General features: G+C 40.4%; 1 long non-coding RNA gene across 1 annotated transcript; it reads right to left on the minus strand.

The window, feature by feature from the left end:
* Positions 1–4,952: 4,952 nt before the first annotated feature.
* Positions 4,953–21,658, minus strand: LOC132668525 (uncharacterized). Its single transcript, XR_009605595.3, has 4 exons — positions 21,520–21,658; positions 20,372–20,407; positions 6,621–6,730; positions 4,953–5,171 (listed from the first exon to the last, which is right to left on the minus strand). It is a non-coding gene; the product is annotated as an uncharacterized LOC132668525 (long non-coding RNA).
* Positions 21,659–23,870: the final 2,212 nt, after the last annotated feature.

The raw sequence follows: 23,870 nt of genomic DNA on the forward strand, positions 1-23,870 counted from the left end.
GTTCCCAAACAATGATACCTCTACTGCACTTTTTTCCTCAATTTTTAGCTACTACTGGAAATTGAGTGATTCTGAAAAAATGATAAAAGGAGTGAAGGGTGGTAGTGGGAAATAGGTTTTCTCAGTTTCCTGAGCTATGAATCAGAATGACAAATCATCCAAAGAAAGAATATATCAATTGTTTCATCTCTTCCATCCCATACACACTAATTTTTTTTGCAAGTGAAATGATAGGTGAAAGGAAACAAAGAAAAGAAAGAAAGAAAGAAAGAAAGAAAGAAAGAAAGAAAGAAGAAAGAAAGAAGAAAGAAAGAAAGAAAGAAAGAAAGAAAGAAAGAAAGAAGAAAGAAAGAAAGAAAGAAAGAAAGGAGGGAGGGAGGGAAGGAGGGAAGGAAGGAAGGAAGGAAGGAAGGAAGGAAGGAAGGAAGGAAAATGGTGCGTTCATAGAAGAATATGGTTTACATGATGGACTGAGTAAGAAAGAACTAGGTTGGGTGACCTCAGAAGATATTGAGAAAGCTAGCTTTCAATGACTTATACCCAACTCAATCTTTAAAGAAATTTCATACATTATTAGATTGTAATACTAAATACTTTCCAACCTGTTTCATAAAAGAATAGGTACATTAACTCAAATACTACTTGTCAAATACTACTTGCCTGTCACCTGAAAGTTGTGTAAAGCATGGATGGAAGAATTGAGATCTTTTCTTTATAAACACAGGTGTTGATTGAGTACCTACTATATGCCACACATCGTAACTGTGAATAAAACATTCAGTGATGCCAACAGCATAGGATTTCCACTCTAGTTATTTATTCTGAGACCATGACCTCTCTGGATTACATCTTGCATTCTTTCTCAGATGTTTTTAATGCCATAGGTGACAAGAACACATAACTGAAAGCCCCCTTGAATTGAGTTAATCACACTATGAATAAAAATTAGGGTTTGATAGAAGTAAGCGATGTTAGGTCTCTCTAAGAACAAACTATTTTCTTGTATTTCAGTAGATATGGAGATAACTATATCTCGAAGAACAAATATTTTGTTGTATTTCAACAAAATAATACAGAATTGTGTATTTTTGCTCACACCTTTGTCAAATGTAGCTTTGGTGGTAGTGTCCATCTTGTAGCTCCACAGTCTGAACTATGTGGCTTCTAAAAATTGCTTCAGAATGTCAAGAAAGGACTATAAGATTATAACTAATGTTTTTAACAACGATCTATGCAATCCGTGCTACGGCCGCCTCCATTTTATTTTGCACCTCATTTATAGCATTTTTTAATTCCTCATGACTATTTTTTAGTCCCTTGATCTCTGTAGCAATAGATTCTCTGTTGTCCTCTATGCTTTTTTCAAGCCCCGCGATTAATCTTATGACTATTCTAAATTCTTCTTCCGTTATGTTGCTTAAATTGGTTTTGATCAATTCATTAGCTGTCGCTACTTCCTGGAGTTCCTTTTGAGGAGAATTCTTCCGTTTCGTCATTTTGGCTATTTTTCTGTCCCTCATGCGTTTTAAAAGCCTGTGTGCTGTGCACCTGCGAGCACTGCTATATTAAAGGAGGGTCATACACTGTGCAGGGCCTGGCCCTTCAAGAGTTGTTTTATTGGGGATTGTTACTTGCTCTCTGTTGTTGTGACTTTGGTTATTTTATTACCCTACTCGTAGTGATGTTTTGGACCCTCCACCAGGTGTGCTTTGATTTGTTCCTTGGAGTAGCCATGGAAAGGAAAACAGACAGACAAACAGGAGACAAAAACACACAAACACACAAGCAAATAACACAAACAAGCAAATAAAAACAAAAACCTAAAGACTAAAACACACAAAAAAACAACAAAACATTGACTACAAGTAAAGAAGAGGGTAGAGGCTGTGCTGATGGAAGGCACATACCAAGAGAGAAATGTCAGGGGTGGGGGGGGGGGGATAAACGTTGATTAGGCAGAGAGACTAAAAGGCTTAATCCAGAGAGAGAGAGAGAGGAAAATAAAGAAGGAGGCGGAGAAAATGAAATGAAGATAAAATTACGCAGACAGAGAAACTATAAGTCTTGATTGTTCCAGAGAGAGAGAAAGGAGTGTAAAGACAGAGGTGTAGAACATGTATCAAGACAATGGATTAAATATGCATGTTTAGACAGACCAATAACCAGAGTAACCAGCCTAGGGGAGAGAAGAGATAAGGAGGAGAAATGGGGTGGATTGCGGATGGGGGAGAATATATCTACATATTCAGAATTGACCTAGAGTTAATCCAGGCAATGTTGCATCGCTTGTGGGGAGTAGCTGTCTACAGGGTCTGTACCACTCCGATGGATACGCAGTTGCCCAATGCAGGGGCGTGGTTTGGCATATTCTGAACCCACCTCCACTGTGGGCCGTGGGAGTGATCCCTGAGGCTCCGCCTTGGTGGTGTTGGTGGGGGGGAATGGTGATCCCCCAGTCTCTTCTCCACGGAGCTGGACCCGGTGGAATCAGTTTGAGTTGTCCTCACTGTGCCGTGGGCACAGACAGGGTGGTCCTTCTCTCTCTGCCAACTCCCCTGACCCTGTGCTTGCCTAGGATTCAAAGTCCTGCTCCATATGCTCCAGCGCTGGGGAAGTGTGGGATGATATGTGGTCCCTCATGAAGATAAAAAGCTTCTGCAAAGGAAACAATCAACAAAACTAAAAAGCAACCGACAGAATGGGAGAAGATATTTGCAAATGACATAGCAGACAAAGGGTTAGTATCCAAAATCTATAAAGAGCTCACCAAACTCCACACCTGAAAAACAAATAATCCAGTGAAGAAATGGGCAGAAGACATGAATAGACACTTCTCTAAAGAAGACATCCGGATGGCCAACAGGCACATGAAAAGATGCTCAACGTCACTCCTCATCAGGGAAATACAAATCAAAACCACACTCAGATACCACCTCACGCCAGTCAGAGTGGCGAAAATGAACAAATCAGGAAACTATAGATGCTGGTGAGGTTGTGGAGAAACGAGAACCCTCTTGCACTGTTGGTGGGAATGCAAACTGGTGCAGCCGCTCTGGAAAACAGTGTGGAGGTTCCTCAGAAAATTAAAATTAGACCTACCCTCTTACCCAGCAATAGCACTGCTAGGAATTTACCCAAGGGATACAGGAGTGCTGATGCACAGGGGCACTTGTACCTCAATGTTTATAGCAGCACTTTCAACAATAGCCAAATTATGGAAAGAGCCTAAATGTCCATCAACTGATGAATGGATAAATAAGTTGTGGTTTATATACACAATGGAGTACTACTCGGCAATGAGAAAGAATTAAATATGGCCTTTTGTATCAACATGGATGGAACTGCAGAGTGTGATGCTAAGTGAAATAAGTCATACAGAGAAAGACGGACACCATATGTGTTCACTCTTATGTGGACCCTGAGAAACTTAACGGAAGACCATGGGGGAGGGGAAGGGGAAAGAAAAGTTACAGAGAGGGAAGGAGGCAAACCATAAGAGACTCTTAAAAACTGAGAACAAACTGAGGGTTGATGGGGGGTGGGAGGGAGGGGAAAGTGGGTGATGGGCATTGAGGAGGGCACCTGTTGGGATGAGCGCTGGGTGTTGTATGGAAACCAATTTGATAATAAATTTCATATTAAAGAAAAAAAAAGATCTCTGGAAGTGGCTGGCAATACATCCATGTACATCTCTCTGTTAAATCCTATGACCTGGTCCCCACCACATAGCACAGGAGGCCACCAAAAGATTTCCGGTGATAAAGTGACAGGTTCTGTCACAGTGTGTTCTCCTAGTCATTGAGTTTCCTTTTGCTCCTTAGCTCCTCTGAGCAAAGGTCCATCCAGCCACTGCATCCAGCTCAAAATCAAGTCTCTCTGGTTGAAACACAGTTTTCTCTTGAATTTGGATGTGGCTTTTCTTGATGTGATAACCTATCAACTAATAAGACTGTACTTATCATAACTAATAAGTTATCCGTACTTTCTACACACACACACACACACACACACACACACACACACACACACCACAAAAGTACAGAGGGGCGAAGTAGGAGCAGGATAACTCTAGTAAAATCTCGAATTCAGAAAGAAGAATAGAGACACACAAAAGGCATCGGGTCATGGTTATGTGAAAATCATGTAGGGCAGGAATAAGATTGCTTTTCTTCTAGAGCAGTGGGGGAAGCTTGATGGTTTGATTCTTGATATTTTTCCCTAATCAGTTATGCGGGCATATACTGAATGACCATGCAAATTAGGATAGCTTCCAAATCGTAGGGTACATCTTCCATTCTTACAACCTCTTATTTTAACAACGTAGGGACATGCGTACTCAGTCACAATCACCCGACCGCCATCCTAATAAAGGGTCACAGAACCATCCTATTTACAGCACATTAACCTCGGGCAAGGTCTCTACAGAACTCTCTCCAGCACAGGTAGTTACTCCCTGCCTCCACTCTTTGGGAGTTTTATTCCTAGTGGCCTATATACCACTGCCTACATCTCCCCCTCAGTGTGGCCCGCCACCATAAGGAACTTTAACTGAATTGTTGTAGTAACCACAAGAATGTCACAGAGATTTTGAACCGGGTAGAGTGCAGTGGCACTGTATTACATAGTGGGTGTCTAAAGTCAGTGCCAAGGCAATCAGCAGATGTTGGTTAAATTACTCTTGGAAAATCTCTTGGCAAATCTTAGTGGGGACTACCATACAGTCTTTCAAATTAGTGACTCCAATAGAGCAATTTTCCTTTAGGTTTGGATTGGACCATTGTTTCACAGGTTTATCATCAGATGTGTCAGATAGATTAAGATTAGGGTATGTGTTGAAAACAAAGAGTATGTATTTTTAAACACTAGACCATTATTCGTCCAGTTAAGAATCTCTCCCTGTGAGGAAGTTCAGTCTCATTCAGAGAGAGGGACAGCAGACAGAATGGCTTGCACAACTTAAATTTGTATTTGTTTTTTCTCTGTGTTTCTTTGCAAAGCATATAGAGTTGATTTTATGTAAGTTAAGCACACACAGAATGAGACTTCATACAGATGAGGCTGTCTGGTCCAGAATGATTGCTGTTTAGAGACAATTTTGAGGCACACCATCTTCCTGTGGATGCAAATACCTTTCCATGTCTCAAGTCGTCTGGCAATTGCATTCGGACCCACTGCAAAATTTCAGGGAATATGTTATATAAAGAGTCAAGAAAAACTTATATAACACTACATATATATATATATATATATATATATATATATATATATATATTTAATGGGCACACATGTATTGCTTGCTATATTTAACCATAAGCACAATTGAATTGGAGAATGAGGATATAATGGTTCAATGGAAGAAAAGTGCTATATAAATCAGAGGCTATAAATGCACTACATATAAAAAGTCCTAGTGCAATGTTAAAATTTAATAACTTTGGATGAACCTATGACAGAAGCAAACGGCAAGTATCATGTGAAAGCATATTTCATAGACTCTAATGCGAATATTTAATGCCCTTTCATTTGGTGCTTACTGGGCTCTCAGAAAGTTATGCATTATTGGCCCATTAGTTTTCCTAAAAGCAATGGTCAACATTAAACTTACCTTCCTGTAGTTTTGTAGCTTTACATTTTTCCTGATCTTTGATGGTGACAATTTCTACCAGTGCCTTCTTCCAGCATAATGTTGGTTTTGCTATTCTGTTCTGAATACTTGACAGGGCACTTTCACTTTCAGATCAATTTACATGTTGACCAATTTCTTGCCGTCTTGTTCACTTATTGCCAAAGCAATGCATCTATTTGAATTTTAGTAAAATTGCACTTTGTTCATCAGAGGGCATTATTCAGCATGTGTTGAGTACCCACTATGACTGAAAACTAAACTAGATGACAAAACCGATTTGTATTTGTGCTACCCCTTCTAAACTATGAGGTTATTCTTGTCCTTGAAATTTAAGCAGAAATGATTATCATCTCTATTAACTCCTAACTTTCTGGTAATCTATCTGTTTTGGTCTTTTTGGTTTTTATGCACTGCAGTGCTACACTGATCTATCTAATTCCTATGACCAGGACAAGTCCCCCCAGTGTACTCCTTTTAGCCTTATATGTGAGGGCAAAGGTTAAAATGTACTAGCAAGAGGAACCAGCAGAAAAAATTTTTCTTTTATTTTTCCATCCAAAAAGAGATAGAAACATTAATGAAAGCCTACTTTACAGAGGTGTGGGTAGCTTTAAAAGAACAAACAAAAAATGGTAGATACCAAGGGATTAGTGACAGAGGAAAGTAATCCCCACCCAAAGCTGAAGAGATAATAGAAGGAAATAGAATTACCAGAGTCTAATGAGAATAGGACACTGTAATCTGTAGTCATATAAGGCTATAGCTATTGCCAAAAATGTAATTTTGATGTAGAAAGGGAACAAGGAAAACATAATTCTCCTTTGTCTCACCTGCCACTCCTATGTCTTACTGGTATTTTTCATGGGATGAACCCAAAAAGAAATCTGCAAGCAAGGGTACCTTGGGAATGCAATCTGTAAGGTTCACCCTCCTTGATATTAAACAAGGCAGAGAAGTATGGAGAAGACTAGAGTAGGACAAAAGGGAGGATTACCTGGCAGTTACAGGGACCTCAGGGGTTATTTCTTCACTGACAGCTTCACAGGGCCTGTTTTCTTTAGGGTATCTTCCCCATAGTTTGCAATCATCTGGTGCTCCTAGAACCTGAATGACAGTAGGTCTTAGACTCACCCAATCACCATGTGAGGGCCGTAAAAGGGGCTCATTTGTCAGTACTCTTCAAATAAGAACACCCAAAAGGCTTTGCATAAATGGCATTCTGTCATGGAGCACTCTACTCATTATCCTTTTCAGAAAAACATCTATAAAGGGGAACATTTCAGCCATTTCCTTGGTAGGAGTCTACCTCCTCCTGGGTAACCTCAATAAGGCCATCAATTATAGCTATGTACTGCTTTCTTGAGGATTGTAGTCCCTTCAGGTTTCAAGGTCTTTGGATTTTAAGAGGCTATTTCCCATGACCAGTCAATGATCAGTCATACCAATCCTTAAAGAAAACTGGCTACGCCACCCCAAGCAAATACCTCCCACCGTCAGGATGAGCCATTGATCTTTGACCTTTTGACTCATGTCTGAAAAGCCATGGTAGGTGCTAGACCAAGTGACTAATTCATCAAACCAACAGTCATGCAAGCAAAAATGCATGACCAACAGTGCACACACAAGCCTTCTGGAACAGACTTTACTGGGGGTGTTGCTTAAAGACAAGCAGGTTTTCCACTGACATCTGAGAGGCAGCTTACAGGGATCTAGCAGGGCCAGACGCCTGGCTCTAGTAAAGGAAACTACCTTGCATTGTACATTTAAGATGCGTGATGAAAGAAAATATCAGCTTCTCCCCTGCAGGGACTGCCACATGTCAAAACCTGGGTCGCGTGTCTATCTCATTCCAATTATGGTTGATAGAGCATCAGCCTCTACCTGGCATTATCTGAGGCCAGATACAAGTGAACAACATATGAATCGGCCTATCCACCACCTCACCCTTTATCAAGATGAGCTGAACTCAGAGATAGCCACTTTCTAAAGGAACATTTCAAGCAGCCACACTCTATCAAGTCAGTCTTCAAAAAAGTAGCCCTTCACACTTGTTTCTTTATGGGCTATTTTTTTCTTTTTCTTTTTCTTTTTCTTTTTTTTTTTTTTTTTTGGAGGGGGAAGGAGTTTTATCATTAAAAGTTTAAATTCCAACATTAAAATTTTTTTTGGAAAAGGGGGGCACCTGGGTGCCTCAGGCAGGGTTAATTTTGGGTCCAATTTTGGACCCAAAATTAAGCCTCCCGTGAACCCAGTGCCTGCGGCACTGGAGCCTCCCGTGAACCCAGGTTAATTTGGGTCCAATTTTGGTTCAGGTCATGATCTCAAGTTGGTGAGTTTGAGCTCTGTGGCAGGCTCTGTGCTGACACTGCAGAGCCTGGAGCCTTCTTCAAGTTCTGTATTTCCCTCTTTCTCTGCTCCTCCCCCACTCACACTGTCTCTCTCTTTAAAAATAAATAAAAATTAAATAATTAAAAGTTTAAATTCCTTTTTTAGAAGTCTCTAATATTTATATTTAAACTGGTATTGATATTTTATTAATGTTTATAAGTATACAAAACAAACATATTTATCCTGTTGTGAAAACATTAACTACTATTAAATACGATAGTGATTATATGAGCTTACAATAATCACATGAGCTTACTTATGTATCCCCCAAAGATTCATGTCCAAAGGATGGATTTTAGCTAATGGCTGGAACTCACATATATTAATTGAAAGCATAATTTAGGTCAGCGAAGTCAACATTCTGTTGTTATTTACCTATGATCATCATTTCCTGTCAGTAATGACGTGGTTGAATCTCACCAGTGTGTATGTTTCATAGTTGTATTCCATATGTTTATAATTCGCTGCCAGTCAAAAGGATAGGCATCTTATAAGCAATTACCCTTTATGATAGGATTAGAGATAGGACTTATGTGTATGGATCTAAGAATAATGTTACCTATTTAGGGATACCTCTTACGTGGCAGTTGATGATGATTGGGGAAATGCCTGTACTTTCCCTTTGTATCATTCCACTTGGTTATATCCAATCATTTCAGTTTGGCTTCATCATCCATAAAATTTTAGGCTAAACCCTATAGATTTAAGATATAGGTAGAACGCACACTCCTACCTCTGTATTCATTCTTCCATCTGACGAATTTTTATTGAGCCAGTATGAACAACTGTGTCAGTTCGCCTAGAACTCAGAAGCTTCCTGAGATATTCATCTTTTAGTTGTAAATAAGGGCTAAGCAAACAGGGAAGAGTTGGTCATCCTATGAACTTATTATGTACCAACCATAAGAAAAGTCCTATTCCTTGCGCAGAATACATGAATAGATACTTTTCCAAAGAAGACGTCCAGATGGCTAACAGACAAATGCAAAGGTGCTTAACATCACTCATCATCAGAGAAATACAAATCCAAACCACAAGGAGATAACACCTCACACTTGTCAAAATGGCTAAAATGAGCACCAAACAACAGATGGTGGCAAGGATGCAGAGAAAGGGGAACACTTTTGTACCATTGGTGGGAATGCAAACTGGTGCAGCCCCTCTGGAAAACAGTATGGAGGTTCCAAAAAAAATTAAAACTAGAACTACCCTACGGCCCAGCAATTGCACTATTAGGTGTTTATCCACAGGATACAAAAATGCGGATTTGAAGGGGCAACATGCACTCCAATTTTTATAGCAGCATTATCAATAATAGCTGGATTATTGAAAGAGCCCAAATATTCATATATTGATGGATGGATAAAGAAAATGTGGTATGTGTATTATGCTAAGCAAAATAAGTCAGTCAGAGAAATACAAATAGAAATGAGAGATTTCACTCAAATGTGGAATTTAAGAAACAAAACAGATGATCATAAAGTAAGGGAAGGAAAACTAAGATAAAAATAGAAAGGGAAGCAAACCGGAAGAAGCTGTTAAGTACATAGAACAAACTGAGGGTTGCTGGAGGGAAGATAGGTGGGGGATGGGTTAAATAGGTGATGGGCATTAAGGAGGGCACTTGTTGGGATGAGCACTGGGTGTTATATGTAAGTCACAAATCAATGGCTTCTATTCCTGAAACAAATATTACACTGTGTGTTAACTAACTTGAATTTAAATTAATAATTTTGTTAAAAACAAAAAGTCCTATTCTTATGCGGCCATGTGCTAGTGGATAGAGACAATAATATGTTGGATACGACAAGTCCTAATTAATAATATAATGGCAAAAAAGGCTTCTAATTTTGGTTAGGGTGGCCAGAAGATGCATTGAGAAGAGGGAGTATAAGTGAAAGCATTAAGGAAGTGAGGTGACATATATGTGACCATTTGGGGAAGAGGTCAGAAGCCAAAGAAACCAGAAGTCAGAGTCCCTGAGATGAAGGTGTGTTTTCAGTGGTCTGGTAACACGAAAGAGGGTAATCTGGAATGACTTGAGTGACTGAGGAGGTATCACCCAGAGGTGAGGTGAGGAAAGTAATGTGGCCAGAAAGCATTCAAGCAAATGGACCATTGTAAGGACTTGGACTTTGGAAACTTTTAAGCAGGGAGAGAATATGCTTTCGCTTACACTTAAGAATCATTGTGGGGGTTCCGGAAGATGGCGGCGTAGGAGGACGCGGGGCTCACAGCGCGTCCTGCCGATCACTTAGATTCCACCTACACCTGCCTAAAGAACCCAGAAAACCGCCAGAGGATTAGCAGAAGGGAGTCTCCGGAGTCAAGCGCAGACTAGAGGCCCACGGAAGAGGGTAGGAAGGGCGGCGAGGCGGTGCGCGCTCCACGGACTGGCGGGAGGGAGCCGGGGCGGAGGGGCGGCTCGCCGGCCAAGCAGAGCCCCCGAGTCTGGCTGGCAAAAGCGGAGGGGCCGGACAGACTGTGTTCCGACAGCAAGCGCGACTTAGCGTCTGGGAGGTCATAAGTTAACAGCTCTGCTCGGAAAGCGGGAAGGCTGGAGGACAAAGGGAGGGAGAGCTGCTGAGCCCCCGGACGGCAGAGCTCAGCTTGGCGGGGAACAAAGGAGCCAGCGCCATCTCCCCCGCCCATCCCCCAGCCAAAATCCCAAAGGGAACCAGTTCCTGCCAGGGAACTTGCTCGCTCCGCGCAAACACCCAACTCTGTGCTTCTGCGGAGCCAAACCTCCGGCAGCGGATCTGACTCCCTCCCGCTGCCACAGGGCTCCTCCTGAAGTGGATCACCTAAGGAGAAGCGAGCTAAGCCTGCCCCTCCAGCCCCCGTGCACCTTGCCTACCCACCCCAGCTAATACGCCAGATCCCCAGCAACACAAGCCTGGCAGTGTGCAAGTAGCCCAGACGGGCCACGCCACCCCATAGTGAATCCCGCCCCTAGGAGAGGGGAAGAGAAGGCACACACCAGTCTGACTGTGGCCCCAGCAGTGGGCTGGGGGCAGACATCGGGTCGGACTGCGGCCCCGCCCACTAACTCCAGTTATACACCACAGCACAGGGGAAGTGCACTGCAGGTCCTCACCACGCCAGGGACTCTCCAAAATGACCAAACGGAAGAATTCCCCTCAGAAGAATCTCCAGGAAATAACAACAGCTAATGAACTTATCAAAAAGGATTTAAATAATATAACAGAAAGTGAATTTAGAATAATAGTCATAAAATTAATCGCTGGGCTTGAAAACAGTATACAGGACAGCAGAGAATCTCTTGCCACAAAGATCGAGGGACTAAGGAACAGTCACGAGGAGCTGAAAAACGCTTTAAACGAAATGCAAAACAAAATGGAAACCACGATGGCTCGGCTTGAAGAGGCAGAGGAGAGAATAGGTGAACTAGAAGATAAAGTTATGGAGAAAGAGGAAGCTGAAAGAAAGAGAGATAAAAAAAATCCAGGAGTATGAGGGGAAAATTAGAGAACTAAGTGATACACTAAAAAAAAATAATATACGCATAATTGGTATCCCAGAGGAGGAAGAGAGAGGGAAAGGTGCTGAAGGGGTACTTGAACAAATTATAGCTGAGAACTTCCCTGAACTGGGGAAGGAAAAAGGCATTGAAATCCAAGAGGCACAGAGAACTCCCTTCAGACGTAACTTAATTCGATCTTCTGCACGACATATCATAGTGAAACTGGCAAAATACAAGGATAAAGAGAAAATTCTGAAAGCAGCAAGGGATAAACGTGCCCTCACATATAAAGGGAGACCTATAAGACTCGTGACTGATCTCTCCTTTGAAACTTGGCAGGCCAGAAAAGGCTTGGCACGATATCTACAGTGTGCTAAACAGAAAAAATATGCAGCCGAGAATCCTTTATCCAGCAAGTCTGTCATTTAGACTAGAAGGAGAGATAAAGGTCTTCCCAAACAAACAAAAACTGAAGGAATTTGTCACCACGAAACCAGCCCTACAAGAGATCCTAAGGGGGATCCTGTGAGACAAAGTACCAGAGACATCACTACAAGCATAAAACATACAGACATCACAATGACTCTAAACCCATATCTTTCTATAATAACACTGAATGTAAATGGATTAAATGCGCCAACTAAAAGACATAGGGTATCAGAATGGATAAAAAAACAAGACCCATCTATTTGCTGTCTACAAGAGACTCATTTTAGATCTGAGGACACCTTTAGATTGAGAGTGAGGGGATGGAGAACTATTTATCATTCTCCTGGAAGCCAAAAGAAAGCTGGAGTAGCCATACTTATATCAGACAAACTAGCCTTTAAATTAAAGGCTGTAACAAGAGATGAAGAAGGGCATTATATAATAATCACAGGGTCTATCCACCAGGAAGAGCTAACTATTATAAATGTCTATGCGCCAAATACCCGAGCCCCCAGATATATAAAACAATTACTCATAAACATAAGCAACCTTATTGATAAGAATGTGGTCATTGCAGGGGACTTTAACACCCCACTTACAGAAATGGATAGATCATCTAGACACACAGTCAATAAAGAAACAAGGGCCCTGAATGATACATTGGATCAGATGGACTTGACAGATATATTTAGAACTCTGCATCCCAAAGCAACAGAATATACTTTCTTCTCGAGTGCACATGGAACATTCTCCAAGATAGATCATATACTGGGTCACAAAACAGCCCTTCATAAGGTTACAAGAATTGAAATTATACCATGCATACTTTCAGACCACAATGCTATGAAGCTTGAAATCAACCACAGGAAAAAGTCTGGAAAACCTCCAAAAGCATGGAGGTTAAAGAACACCCTACTAACGAATGAGTGGGTCAACCAGGCAATTAGAGAAGAAATTAAAATATATATGGAAACAAACGAAAATGAAAATACAACAATCCAAATGCTTTGGGATGCAGCGAAGGCAGTCCTGAGAGGAAAATACATTGCAATCCAGGCCTATCTCAAGAAACAAGAAAAATCCCAAATACAAAATCTAACAGCACACCTAAAGGAAATAGAAGCAGAACAGCAAAGGCAGCCTAAACCCAGCAGAAGAAGAGAAATAATAAAGATCAGAGCAGAAATAAACAATATAGAATCTAAAAAAACTGTAGAGCAGATCAACGAAACCAAGAGTTGGTTTTTTGAAAAAATAAACAAAATTGACAAACCTCTAGCCAGGCTTCTCAAAAAGAAAAGGGAGATGACCCAAATAGATAAAATCATGAATGAAAATGGAATGATTACAACCAATCCCTCAGAGATACAAACAATTATCAGGGAATACTATGAAAAATTATATGCCAGCAAATTGGACAACCTGGAAGAAATGGACAAATTTCTAAACACCCACACTCTTCCAAAACTCAATCAGGAGGAAATAGAAAGCTTGAACAGACCCATAACCAGCGAAGAAATTGAATCGGTTATCAAAAATCTCCCAACAAATAAGAGTCCAGGACCAGATGGCTTCCCAGGGGAGTTCTACCAGACGTTTAAAGCAGAGATAATACCTATCCTTCTCAAGCTATTCCAAGAAATAGAAAGGGAAGGAAAACTTCCAGACTCATTCTATGAAGCCAGTATTACTTTGATTCCTAAACCAGACAGAGACCCAGTAAAACAAGAGAACTACAGGCCAATATCCCTGATGAATATGGATGCAAAAATTCTTAATAAGATACTAGCAAATCGAATTCAACAGCATATAAAAAGAATTATTCACCATGATCAAGTGGGATTCATTCCTGGGATGCAGGGCTGGTTCAACATTCGCAAATCGATCAACGTGATACATCACATTAACAAAAAAAAAGAGAAGAACCATATGATCCTGTCAATCGATGCAGAAAAGGCCTTTGACAAAATCCAGCACCCTTTCTTAATAAAAACCCTTGAGAAAGTCGGGATAGAAGGAACATACTTAAAGATCATAAAGGCCATTTATGAAAAGCCCACAGCTAACATCATCCTCAATGGGGAAAAACTGAGAGCTTTTTCCCTGAGATCAGGAACACGACAGGGATGCCCACTGTCACCGCTGCTGTTTAATATAGTGCTGGAAGTTCTAGCATCAGCAATCAGACAACAAAAGGAAATCAAAGGCATCAAAATTGGCAAAGATGAAGTCAAGCTTTCGCTTTTTGCAGAGGACATGCTATTATACATGGAAAATCCGATAGACTCCACCAAAAGTCTGCTAGAACTGATACTTGAATTCAGCAAAGTTGCAGGATACAAAATCAATGTACAGAAATCAGTTGCATTCTTATACACTAACAATGAAGCAACAGAAAGACAAATGAAGAAACTGATCCCATTCACAATTGCACCAAGAAGCATAAAATACCTAGGAATAAATCTAACCAAAGATGTAAAAGATCTGTATGCTGAAAACTATAGAAAGCTTATGCAGGTAATTGAAGAAGATATAAAGAAATGGAAAGACATTCCCTGCTCATGGATTGGAAGAATAAATATTGTCAAAATGTCAATACTACCCAAAGCTATCTACACATTCAATGCAATCCCAATCAAAATTGCACCAGCATTCTTCTCGAAACTAGAACAAGCAATCCTAAAATTCATATGGAACCACAAAAGGCCCCGAATAGCCAAAGTAATTTTGAAGAAGAAGACCAAAGCAGGAGGCATCACAATCCCAGACTTTAGCCTCTACTACAAAGCTGTCATCATCAAGACAGCATGGTATTGGCATAAAAACAGACACATAGACCAATGGAATAGAATAGAAACCCCAGAACTAGACCCACAAACGTATGGCCAACTCATCTTTGACAAAGCAGGAAAGAACATCCAATGGAAAAAAGACAGTCTCTTTAACAAATGGTGCTGGGAGAACTGGACAGCAACATGCAGAAGGTTGAAACTAGACCACTTTCTCACACCATTCACAAAAAGAAACTCAAAATGGATAAAGGACCTGAATGTGAGACAGGAAACCATCAAAACCTTAGAGGAGAAAGCAGGAAAAGACCTCTCTGACCTCAGCCGTAGCAATCTCTTACTCGGCACATCCCCAAAGGCAAGGGAATTAAAAGCAAAAGTGAATTACTGGGACCTTATGAAGATAAAAAGCTTCTGCACAGCAAAGGAAACAACCAACAAAACTAAAAGGCAACCAATGGAATGGGAAAAGATATTTGCAAATGACACATCGGACAAAGGGCTAGTATCCAAAATCTATAAAGAGCTCATCAAACTCCACACCCGAAAAACAAATAACCCAGTGAAGAAATGGGCGGAAAACATGAATAGACACTTCTCTAAAGAAGACATCCGGATGGCCAACAGGCACATGAAAAGATGTTCAACGTCCTCCTTATCAGGGAAATACAAATCAAAACCACACTCAGATACCACCTCACGCCAGTCAGAGTGGCCAAAATGAAGAAATCAGGAGACTATAGATGCTGGAGAGGATGTGGAGAAACAGGAACCCTCTTGCACTGTTGGTGGGAATGCAAATTGGTGCAGCCGCTCTGGAAAGCAGTGTGGAGGTTCCTCAGAAAATTAAAAATAGACCTACCCTATGACCCAGCAATAGCACTGCTAGGAATTTATCCAAGGGATACAGGAGTACTGATGCATAGGGGCACCTGTACCCCAATGTTTATAGCGGCACTCTCAACAATAGCCAAATTATGGAAAGAGCCTAAATGTCCATCAACTGATGAATGGATAAAGAAATTGTGGTTTATATACACAATGGAATACTACGTGGCAATGAGAAAAAATGAAATATGGCCTTTTGTAGCAACATGGATGGAACTGGAGAGTGTGATGCTAAGTGAAATAAGCCATACAGAGAAAGACAGATACCATATGGTTTCACTCTTATGTGGATCCTGAGAAACATAACAGAAACCCATGGGGGAGGGGAAGGGGAAAAAAAAAAAAAAAAAGGGAGGTTAGAGTGGGAGAGAGCCAAAGCATAGGAGACTGTTAAAAACTGAGAACAAACTGAGGGTTGATGGAGGGTGGGAGGGAGGGCAGGGTGGGTGATGGGTATTGAGGAGGGCACCTTTTGGGATGAGCACTGGGTGTTGTATGGAAACCAATTTGACAGTAAATTTCATATATTAAAAAATAAAAAAAAATAAAAAAAAAAAAGAATCATTGTGCTGCTCTGGGGAGCCAAGTGTCCGACTTGACTCAGGTCATGATCTCGCGGGTTTTGAGTTCAAGCCCCGCATTGGGATCTGTGCTGACAGTTTAGAGCCTGGAGCCTGGAGCCTGCTGCAGATTCTGTCTCTGTCTCTCTCTACCCCTACCCTACTCTCTCTCTCTCTCTCTCTCTCAAAAATAAACATTAATTTTTTTTAAAAGAATCATTTTGCTGTTCTGTTGACAGCAGACCATGGAAAACGGGCAAGAATTAAGAACGGAAATCAGTTTGGGGACTACTCTAATAATCCACATGAAAGGTAACAATGACTCAAACCAGAGAAATAAATGTGGAAGTAATGGGAACTGCTCAAATCCTAGACATATGCTCACGGTAGAGTGACCGTGTTTCCTAAGGGATTGGACAAGATATATGGAGGTAATAGCAGAATCAAAGATGGTCTAATACTTTGACCTAAGCAACTAAAATAATTGAGTTGTTTGTTATGGGAATGGGAAAACTGAGCAGAGTAGCACTACGAGGAGTGGGGACCATCGGAAGTTCCGTCTGGTGCATATTATATTCGAAATGTCTATTAGCCCTCCAAGAGGATATGTTGAATAGGCAGCTGGCTATGCAAGTCTAGAGTTCAAGGGAAAGGTATGAGTTTGTTAGTGTTTAAAACCACGAGGCCAATTGAGTAAAGATATAAAAGGAAAGAGATACAAGGACTGATCCCTGGGCCACTCCAAACTTTAGAGGTCTGGAAGAAAAAGGGGACAAAGAGCTGCAGAGAAGGAATAAAACGGGAGTATATGCTGTCCTACAGGCGAAGGCAGTGTTTCACGGAAGAGAGAGCCATCAGTTTCATTGTAAGCCGCAGGTAGGGGGAGCTAGGGAGGAACACAGCGTGGCGTAACCATGAGGTCAGGTTAGTGATGCAGAGGTCAGTGGGGACTTCGGAAAGAGCGGTGGCAGTGAAAAAGCCTGATTGAAGTGGGTTCCGGACGGAATGGCAGGAGCTACATTGGAAAGCATGAGTATATATGATACTCCTAGGAGAGTTGCTGAAAATGAAGAGAGATAATGGAGGCGGAAACTTGACGCAGAAGCAGGGCGAAGACAGGTTTTAAGGGAGTTTTTAAGGCTGGGAGAAAAAAATAGCGCATGTGTGTGCTATCGGGAGAGATTCAGAAAGGAGGAGAACGGTTGATGGAGAGGCAGAGAGAAGGGAGAGTGAAGTCCTTAAGCAGGAGTAGGAGAGAAAGCGCAGGGGGTACAGCATCGTGACGCTCAAAGTTCTTAGGAGCAAATAATAGAACCTACTTAGTTTCCGAGAAAAGGATTTACAAGAGGGGTGAAGCACTCATAACAATCTCTAAACAGGACTGCTCCCTTAGAGACTCGCCTTCTCCTGCTCTGACCTCCGCACCAGCACCTGGGTGTGATGGCCAGCACAGTGGCCGCTGTGACCCAGACAAAGCTGTCTGCTTCTGCCACCGCTTTTGGAGAGAGGAATCTGCAATACCTGTGTCACTGCAATACCTGTGCCACTGCAATGGTGTGACTGGATGCGCTCATGTCCCGTGCAGGTGCAAAGCGCCGGAGAGGAAACGGAAGCCCTATGTCTGGCTTCTAATTTGAAGAAATTTTTCAAAATAAAGAAAGATGTTCAAAGATATCAAGTGGTCAAAAAGACATGGCAAATGTCTCTGCTAACGTGGTTCTCGTATTGCAAAGTTTAAACCTTTCTTGAATTTTTAAAGAAGACAAAAAAGAATTCAAAACGTATTCCTACAGGGGCACCTGGGTGTCTGTGGGTTAAGCGTCTGACTCTTGATTTCGGCTCGGGTCATGATCTCTTTCTTGGTCCATGAGATCGAGCCCCATGTGGGGCTTCTCACTGAGCTTGGAGCCTTCTTGGGATTCTCTCTCTCACTCACACTCACTCTCTCTCTGTCTCTCTCTCAAAATAAATAATAATAAAAAAATAAAATGTATTCCTACATAATACATATTCATAAAAAATGGATTAGCCAATGTTAGAGATCTTCATTTTTTTGGTCACCGATTTGTCCCTCCCTCCCCTCACTTTACATGTGTATATGTGGATCTATTATATGCATATATATTATATGAATGTATAGAGATTTTATATATATTTATACCTCTATATTAACATATAGGCATGCATGCTCATACACACAAATTTTCTTATCTTCATAAGGCTTGAAATGGAATCAGCACTCACGTATGAATAAAAAAGAACTTAGTAAAGTTTTATTCTGTCATTCTACATTAACGGACTCAGGCAATTTGTGTTCAAAGTAAGCACATTATGTCAAACACATTTTCAGGTTCAATGTTTGTGCTTATTTGCTTACTTTAGCTCTGAATGATGATTCCCATTTCTAAAGCAATTGGAAGAATTTGTAGTCAAAGGACACGGTTTGCACAAACAAATATATATTAAAGAGATTTTTTAAACCTATATGCAACCTAAGCAACACCAAATAGCTCATTATTTTACTCAGTAATCCCGTAACATAAAATTCCTTATTTAAACTTATTTCTATTTAAAGTCTCTATACCAGAAACTGAATTAATATATTTGCATAATAGAATGTCTCTCTTTGGGATAATAAAACCTTATGTTTTATGCATTCAAAACTTTTAAGGAGTCATATCTTATTTTTTTCCTCCTAACCTAAAATAAAACTCTAATTAGAATAAAAGTATACTTTTTGGTAGAATATTTAGCATGATTTAAGCAGGGAATTTATCAGATTCTCAAACAGAACTTTGAAGAATCAATATAACATTCTGGGTTCCAACTTTATTGTTAATGACTTTTCTTTTATAGACAAATTGAACTCAGCAGCTTAACTTAACTCCAATATTTTTATGCAAAAACATTTTGGGAATGTATAATCGAAGGAGTCACGTTAGCTCTGTAAAGCCCCAGGCCCATTCCATGCACACATTTTGGGGAGCAACTTGAACAGGTTTTAGCTACTCTGATAACTAGTCACCACTGAGGAAATTTCTGTGCCCAAAGACAAACCAACATCCACGGTGCCCTTGGCTTCTAGGGTCTTTGTAGCTATGGTTAACCCCTAAGCACCATAAAGCGAATGACTCTGGGAAAAAGCCTAGAGTAACAGGGACTAATTATCACTTCCAAAATTACCTATAGGAGATAAAGCTCAGTAGACCAAGCACCTAGGAAAGATATGGTCTAGACTGGATAAGTGAATGAAAAAATATAGCGATTGAAGTATAAGTTTACTAGTGTCGGTTGATGAACAAAGGAAATGAGAATGATTAAGTGGGCTAGTGACCACTCAGAACCCTGAAAACTTCGGAGTCTACAAAACTACGGAGATATGTTTGCCAGAAATTTCTGTTTCTTTATTAGAGTGATAAAAAGGTCTTACTATCCCAATTTTTTCTAACTTCAACTTACACATACACACATAGGTGTACATAGACACTCTCCACAGGTTTATCCATTGATATTTGGTTTTGGTTACATATATATATATATATATATATATATATATATATATAATTATGAATGTCTTCAAAGATATTTAAGGCACCTGAGCATCCAACAGTTAAGGTTGGCTACTGGCTGTAAGTAGTAAATTATCCGTAACAGATTGCTTTTGTTTGTTCATTTTTGCCACATTTATTCATAATAAAGTTCAAGTAACTGTTAAGAACTTTGCAGAGTCTTAGGAATGCCGAAATGAAAACACACAAGCAAAACTGAAGCCTTTAAATTCAGAAGTCCAGGTATGAATCTTGACGCTGCCAATACTTATCTGGGCAAAATACGTAATCTCTCTGTGTCTGAGATTCCTCATCGGAAGCATTAGGAATAGTGATCTCTCACCCAGAGAGTGGGCAGAAGATGACATCCAGTCATGCAAGTAAGATAACTGGAATGTCATAGGGGCAAAATAAAAAGTTAATTATCATTCATTAGATCTGTCCTCTGGGTAAGAAAATTGTGGGGAGGGTATGGGACATGTAAAGGAAGCTTTTAATTAAAGTATGACAATTTCTAATATGGAAGTATGGTATGGAGGAGAAAAAAAGTGCAATCAATTTAGAATGGCCATTTTCCCTGGGAAGAATTTGTTTATCTGCCTTTTGAGATACAACAAAATTTCATCTACAAGATGAGGCTTAGTTGGGATTTTTCATACCTTAGGAATTACAGCATGTTGGCTCTCCTGAGGCTTCTGAAATGCAGATGGGAAAGATAAATAATGACGTGAAACATTTGGCAAGTATCTTGGGGTGGGGTGGGGTGGCTCTGGGAGGAGGCATTCTATAAATAGACATTGGGACTGAGAACACCTTTGCCGATTCACCCTTTCTGTAATCAGGCATCTCTCACGCCCCTATATATGTGTTAGAAGCTGGGGTTCTAGAAGAATGGAGAACATTAAGGATTAATGTAATGAATCCAAGACTGTTTAATGCCCAATTACTTGCACCCTAAAGCTTGGAACCTTGCAGGTGAGCATCGGTTTATGTATATAACACCCATCTGTCCTACTCCACATATACATATGCATTTTTTGAATTAGGATGGGGATCAAGGTCTCAAGAATAGAATATCAAGTACCGAGCTTTCATTATTTCTGTGCGTAGGTCTAAGAACATCAGAAGATGTCTTGGCATCTGGGTGGCTCACTCGGTTAAGTGAACGACTTTGGCTCAAGTCGAGATCTCATGATTCATGGGTTAGGCCCACATCGGGCTCTCTGCTGTCAGCAAAGAGTCAGCTTGGGATCCTCTGTCCTGCTCTCTGTCTGCTCCTCCCCCACTCATGGTCCCTCTCTCTCAAAAATAAATAAACATTAAAAAAAGAGATGTCAATTCTTCAGAGAAGGCATATAATATAATATAATATAATATAATATAATATAATATAATATAAAATGCTATCATTGTAGAGGGGGAAAGGAAGCAGCCAAGGAATTAGGAAATGGTCCTAGAATAGAAAACCACTACTGAGATTGCCTGTCTACGATGAGATAAAAAGCCATACTAGAATTAAATCAACACACTAATTTCTTCATCAGGATACTAGTGCTACTACAAGAGACAGAAGGAAAGCAATCAGCTAAACAGTTGATTTACATTCTGGCACAAGCCAGATGTCTCAGGATGGACCAGTAGCAAAGACCTTGCAGACTTCACAGTCCCCTGCTGGCTCCATTTTGAGTAGCATAGCCATGGAGGACAAGAAAAGAGAGAATTTTTTTTAAAAAGGGGTGGAGAGTGGTTAGCCAGGTAAAATGTCACATAATTCAGGCAAGATAAAGGCTGTACAAAAATATCTCACCTTATGTGTTAGATCGTGTCCGGCAATCTTTGAAAGAATAGTTTGGGGAGAAAAGCAACGTTAGCAGGTTGGTTACTGAAAAGAATAAGCATGTGTGTCATTCAGCTCTGGACTGCCCGCTTCTCGCGTGATACCTGATGGCTGGTAAGCCTGAAGTGGGAAAGTTCGAAGAACGGAATGAGATGATTATGAGGTCATTCTTATTCTGCATCGGCCATTTACTAAGCTACTCAAAGGAGGTTAAAGAGAGTTAGCCAACCATTGATTCTGCCTTCCCAAAATATTATCAGATAGTTTTGAAATACAATAAGAGGTCAGTTAGCATTCTCATAATTTTACTGGTCACAGGAGGAAAAGTGACCACTCTATCCTTCACTGCTGCACACACCTGCACACAAATCTACACGGGTCATCTAGAGTCGGTAGTGGGGCCAGAATGATGTGTTCAAAGTACAACCTCAACTGAATAGAGCAAAGGGAAAGGACAGACTTTGCGCTCCAGGGGGGTTATTTGTTCCCCACAGAGCGTGATGAACATACAAGTGAATAGCTAGAATTCCCTGTTGGCCTCTGAGTGATTAACGCATCTTACATTCGTGAATGGACACCAAGAGTACGCTTATACTGATGAGCACAGGGTAATATACGGAACTGTGGTATCCCTACAGTGTACAACCGAAACTAACAGAACACTGTATGTTATCTGCCCTGGAATTAAAAATTTTTTAACAAATAAATGGGGCACCTGGGGGGCTATCATTGGTTGAGCAACCAACTTCGGCTCAGGTCATAATCTCACAGGTTCCTGAGTTCAGGCCCCACCTCGGGCTTGCTGTTATCAGTGCAGAGCCCATTTCGGATCCTCTGTCCCCCTCTCTCTCTCTGCTCCTCCCCTGCTCATGCTCTCTCAAAAATAAAATAATAATAATAATAATAAATTAGAAGTAAATAAATAAAAAGAATATGCCTATGCCACAATGAGAATGTGGCAGGTTTGTTTGCAACAGCATTCTCTGTCGTGGCATCAGAGCAGAAGTAGTAAAGGGCTATAGGGCACATAAGTGAATCCATAAGTGATGGTGTAATCTCTTCAATAAAAGAAACCATTCTAAGAATAGAAGAAGATTATGGACTCAGGAAAAGAGGGTCAAGTGCTGCTTTAGAAAAAAGTGTTACATAATTAGTCATGGATTTCCAGAGTCTTTTTGAAGTAAATTAAAAAAAAAAAGCAGTCCCCCTCAAATAAGAAATATTTCTGAATATGCTAGTCTGTTTCTAAGACCTAGGTTGTCCAACAGACTTTACTGCAATGGTGGCTATGTTCTATATCTCTGCTATCCAATATAATAAACCACTAACCACATGTAACTAGTGAACACTTCACATGTTAGTGTGATGGAAGAACTGAATTTTAATTGTATTTAATTTTTATTGACGTAAACGTAAATAGCTACGTGTGGCTGGTGGCTACCCTACTGGACAGCAGAATCCAAGACCTTAAAAAGAGCTGAGCAGGGTTTGGGCTTAATCATTTTGATTGTAATCCTGCCAGTCCTGTCTTCTCACTGAGAAATGAGAAACCACCGATAAAAAAAGATCTGTTGCACGTAGGGACACAATCCTAGAGCAGCTCGATAGCTGCCTCATAGGTCATAAGGACCTAGATCTCAATATTATTTGGCCAAATGGAGAAATCATTATCCCTTGGTCCTAAATTAAAAATAATCATCTCAAGTTTGTATTTTTTGGCTTTTTTTATGGAGAAAGTTTAGATACCGAGTTCAGTCATAGTCAGAGAATACAGAACTGGTGGGAGAGACGTTAAGTATAAAGGGAATGCTGAGTGCCATGTGGGGACAATTATTTGTCAGTCTCCTGTTTATCTAGGGGTTTGTATCTTTTATCCTTACTTCTGGCTTTCTAATGAATCTCATAATTTGAATTTTAACAAACAACATATGGCCAACATGCTGCAATACACTTCACAAGCAATAAATGGCCATTTTCTTTGCCTCTTTAAGCAGATAATATCCACATGGAGATTCCGCGGGGTTCTTCCCCATGCTGTTTAGCCTGTGGCTTTATTGCTATCTTCATTATTACAAATGATAAACTTGTACATTTAATTTTTATTTTTATTGTTTTCACAGAACCATGCTGTAGCTACATTCGCCCTTTGTTTCCTTTTTAAAAATATTTTTTGTATTTTCGTCAACAAACAGAACTTGGATTAAATTAGGAAGTATTGGTAAAATTAAAGAAAAAATTAAAAACTAAAAACATCTAAAGTGTAAGCTCTCAACTTATACATAGTTAACATTTTACCTAATGCATATATTTTGAATGAAGCT

Source organism: Panthera onca, chromosome B3, assembly GCF_046562875.1.
Source record: "Panthera onca isolate mPanOnc1 chromosome B3, mPanOnc1 haplotype 2, whole genome shotgun sequence".
NCBI classification, from domain to species: Eukaryota; Metazoa; Chordata; class Mammalia; order Carnivora; family Felidae; genus Panthera; species Panthera onca.